Raw genomic sequence first — 4,888 nt, forward strand, 5'->3', positions numbered from 1 at the left:
TTCTAAGATCTCCTTGAGAGAATAAGGGTTCTGTACCTCTCAACCCCTTCACAAAATGTGAGATGAGAGAGATCAGGGGAGGGAAGTTACTTCCTTCCCAAGAAAAAATTCAAAATTAAAATTTAAAATATAAATTTATTAATTTTAATTTAAAAAGATATATATAATAACTGTAACACCCCCAAACTTCGTTCTTAATGAAATTTTAATATTTCAAATTATGAGGACATTTTTGGAATTTTGGGAAATACAAAATATTTTTTAGACTTAATTATAAATTGGGGAATTTACTTTTAATGTTGGAATTTGATTTTAAAGAGGAAGAGAAAATGATTTCATATATGTATATGGTTATAGTTAGGTTTTAGAAGGAAAGAATAAAACTAAATAAAGTTTTATTTTATTTTATTTTTCTTTTTCTTTTAAAAAATCTCTTTCTTCCACTCTCCTTCGCGTGCAACACAGCCCCTATCTCTTTCTTCTCTGTCGACCAGAAGCTGCAACTTTAGTCGCCCATGACCCACGACCGCCCCGTTGAGCCCCAGCCGCTCAGCTTCCATGCCACTACTGGACGTCCGCCAATCACGCCAAACCTCTCTCTCCACTGTGTTTTCGTTAGTTGCATGGGTTGCGACTTCGTCCAGCCGTACGCCGTCCCTCGCGTCCTCGCCTAGTCAAGTCGTTCAGCCCTCGTCCTCCGCATTGAATCAGCCGGCAAAGCTAGATCTGAAGCGTCGTCTCCCGTTCGCTTGCCGCGCCTAGACCATGAAGTCGTCGGACCTGCCAGATCCGTCCGTCCCACCTCATCGTTCGCGACCCGACGCCGCCTTTCCTACAGTCAACCAGATCCAACTTCCCCAGTTGCACATCGCTCACGGGCACGCTCTAGTCGTCCGCCGCTGCTTCTCCACCCAGTCTCGCGCGCTGTTTTCGTCGGGTTAATGCCGCCGCCGTTGACTTCGGTAAGATTTTGTAAGTGTGTGGTTTCCTTTGAAAGCCAATCAAACTATTGATTCAGTTTTACACTTACCCATTATGTTTGGATGTTTAGATTCAATTTTCGGGGAGAATCTTGAGGTTTTCAGGTGTTTTCGTTGTGGGTGATTTACGTTTGATCCTGTGGGTTTTCGGTAAGTTGTTGAGAAGCTTTTGGTTTAGGATTGGTGGTTTTGAAATTGTGCTTAGAGATTGAAATTTCATATTTGCTTGTTTGTTACTTTGGTTTGATTCAAGGTCTCGATGGGCAAGGAAGGGCTTAAGCTTGCTAGTTTGTAAGGTTTGCAATTAGAGGTAAGTAATCTTACAACTGGAATTGCCCACGTGCCAGGTAATGTAGTTATGATTTACTGAGAATTTGATGATGGTTTGATGTTTATGTATGCCTTGCTAATATGAGGATTTAAAAGACTAGATGTGCATAAAGATATTTGAATGCTAGCATGATTTGAGTATATTATTATTCTATGAGATTCTATTTCATCTGAGAATGATGAGATGTATATGTATGTTATGGGACTATGATGACGAGATGTATATGTGTGTTATAGAATTATGATGATGAGATGTATATGTATTATATAGAACTATGATAATGAGATGTATATGTATGTTATAGAACCATGTTATGATACTTGTGATGCTGTAATCGCGATAGTATCCTCACTGTTAGTTAGATGCTCACTAGAGGTTGTGTGTCTTTCGGGATTCACTAGAGGTGGTGCTTTCCTTCGGGATTCACCAGAGATTGTGTGTCCTTCGGGATTAACTAGAGGTGGTGGTTTCCTTGGGCATCCATTAGAGATTGTGTTTCCTTTGGGATTTACTAAAGGTGGTGGTTTCCTTTGGGATCCATTAAAGGTTGTGTTTTCTTCAGGATTCACTAGAAGTGGTGTTTTCTTCGGGATTCACGAGAGGTTGTGGGTCCTACGGGACTTACTAGAGGTTGTGAGTATACTTAACTACAGTAGGATGAAGTTCAGTAATTCATGTATGAATGTGTCCCATGAGGACTATGGGAGTGCTTAGTCCCACCAGAGCTAGGCATCTAGAGGACATAGATGCCTAGCCTGACTCCAGTAGTGGGGTTAGTTATTAAGTATTTTATACTCACCCTTTCTCATGTTTATATTTTAGGTAAGGGCAGGGACGCGCTGGCGAATGACAAGAGGAATTCATGAATGACCCACTGAGGATCAATTTTATGCTTCTGCTCATGATATTTAGATTTCTTTTCATATTTTTCAACTTTCAGTTTTGATGTTTGAAACTTACTATTAAGATTTGTTTTTAGACCTATTTATTATCATTAATGATTTATGGATACTCTATCATTTGTTTTTAATGTTTGAATTTAATAGAGGTCTTTTAAATTTACCTTATTTATTTAGTATTTATTTCACTATAAAAGGGTGTCGTTTTAAGTTCCATGTATGCATGTGTTTAGTAACGGCCTAACTTAAGTCCTAGGGGGGTCAAGTCGTTACAGTTGGTATCGGAGCCCATGTTTTGGGTTCTGTAGACTGACTTACTATATAAGTCTATATTGTCCTTATGGCCCATGAACGGATTCCTCGTCATCGCCAGGTATGTCTTATCAATTAAATTTTTATGATAGTTGTGCGTTAAAATATTTGTTTAGCTTAAATGTACCAGTTATGTTCTGATGCTAGGTCGGTGACTCGATAGAAGTTTTTATAAACGAAGTATTCAGGTACGACACTAATAAAAAAATATAAATAAATAAAATAAAATTATGAGGTCACTTGGCACTAGTTCATCTCATGGAAATTTTGTTAAAAACGAACAAATGTATACCTCAGTTCAGCGACCTTAAAGGTTGGTGCAACGATGTAGAATTATGACAATTTAGGAATAAAGGTATATATATGTTTAAGCCAAGAAATAAATTGTCAAGACAAGAATTGATCAAGGACTAGTGTTATGTTTTGTGTTGGATAGTGCAATTAGTGGTAGTATAGATACATAGGCCACGTACTCAAGTACAAGGTTAAAAGTTGTTTTATGGATAAGAAAGAAAAGAAGAAGAGCCTATAGATTTATTAAAGGTTCTAAGATATTAAACCAAACGTTTCGAGAGGAACTTTGAAAAGGATTAATAAGTCATACGTACTTTGGTAATACTAGGAACTTGATGGATTAGGTAAAGTATGTGTAATGATATGAAGAATTCTTTTGGAATATCTAGCTAAGTTGATGTCATTAAAGGAAGCTAAAATAGTTGGACATGACATTGGACTTAAAGAGGATAAAGCAAGGTGTTATTTATTTAGGTTGGAGGATTATTTTAGTATACGTAGACTAAATCTATAGCCTTATTGTGATGAAGAGATCCAAGTTAGGCAAATTTGAAGAAACAAAAGTCTTTTGGAGTTTAAAAGTATGCAAATTGGCAAAGGAGAATTCTACAAGATGGAAATTCTTAGTGAGAGAGATAAGACTTATGGATGAGTTAAGTAAAATAAAATTTAGTAAAGATATTATGTTCCACTTGAAAAGTAGGGAAAAAATAGAGGTATCTTGAATTTAATGGTTTTATCAAAGATAAGTGTGAAGGAGAGAAAATTATCCAAGAAAGTTTACTCTTTTGGAAAGAGAAAGAAATTTAATGTGTTCAAAACTTCTAGTTAAGTATGGTTTGGAGACATGATATGGGGGGTTACAAGATCGAAGGAACTGCTTTTAGGACAAAGACTCGAAGGGCTCGGTTGTGAGGATGTTAATAATTTAGGGAACGGTTCGACCTAAGCCACAGTTTGATCGACAAGCTTAGTTTACAATGAAAATAAATGCAAGAAGAAGAAGAACAAAATGGAATGGGATTACACATCTTCATAGGAACTATTCAAGTTCGATCGCAAATAGCCTATGTGCGCGAGACTGGTAGCTCGCTACCAGTGAGAAATAGCTGAGAAAGGAAGCATCATTGGCTAAACCCACGAGCCAGAGACGGAATTCCCAAGTCAAATGAAAAATCATCCATTTCTGTATCGGTTCCACTGACCTCTTTTCTACTACGATAAATTTCACTCTAAGCTAATCGAGTTCTCTACCTAAAGGTTCACTTGAACCTACCAAGCCCAACACTTGCCCGCTTGACGGTCGGAGCGCTCTTTTATGAAGGAAAAGCACGTATATCTTTTATCTATGCTTGGCTGGTGGAATAGATCATTGCATTTTTTTGAAATACTAAAAGCTAGCAATGACTTGTCAACTCAATCGAGATCAATCGTTCTTTTTTTTTTTCCTTTCCATTCACTTGGATCTCTTCTGTTTCATCGATTTTGTCCGGATCCTCCTTTTCTTTCAAAAAAAGGGAAGGAGAAGTATCTTCTTCGGTGGATCCCTCTTATTCCTGTTTAGTCCCCTTTGTTTCGGAAGTGGTTTCTATTTCTACATCTGTTTCTTTCTCGCTTTCCCCCATTTCCTCCATTTCCTCCATTTCTGAGGTTTCTTTCAGTTTTTTAGTAATAATGGGTGACGATATTTTGCCTAAATAGTAGACATACATAAGAGAAGAAAGATCGTAGCGTAAAAAAGAAAGGTAGCTTGCTTACTTAGTGCTTGTGCTAAGGAGAAAGAGTTTTGATTCGAGGCGGATCCCTTTTTTGTTTGCCTTTACAAGTTGAGTAAACAAATAAAAAATCTCGATCGTTAGTTAACTTAAGATTCTCACACTAACATGACAAACATGTGTTCACGTTGTGATTTTTGATGTAGTTGCAATCCCTATCATTTGGCTAGTTGTAAATAGACCTAGACTGTGGAACAAAAGATTATCTCGGACCTACATCGATATTGATGATGATTCTCAAATATCGAAGAACATAATTTGATACGATGAAATAGAATGCAATAGAAACAAAGATAC

At 37.2% G+C, this 4,888-nt stretch overlaps 1 long non-coding RNA gene across 1 annotated transcript; it reads left to right on the forward strand.

The window, feature by feature from the left end:
• Window positions 1-370: 370 nt before the first annotated feature.
• On the forward strand, window positions 371-1,619 carry LOC120072607 (uncharacterized). The gene is made up of 3 exons (XR_005480549.2): window positions 371-962; window positions 1,052-1,130; window positions 1,234-1,619. It is a non-coding gene; the product is annotated as an uncharacterized LOC120072607 (long non-coding RNA).
• The last annotated feature ends 3,269 nt before the right edge of the window (window positions 1,620-4,888 follow it).

The sequence above is a fragment of the Benincasa hispida genome, chromosome 1 (genome assembly GCF_027475165.1).
Source record: "Benincasa hispida cultivar pf3 chromosome 1, pf3_genome.v1.1, whole genome shotgun sequence".
In the NCBI taxonomy this organism is placed as follows: Eukaryota; Viridiplantae; Streptophyta; class Magnoliopsida; order Cucurbitales; family Cucurbitaceae; genus Benincasa; species Benincasa hispida.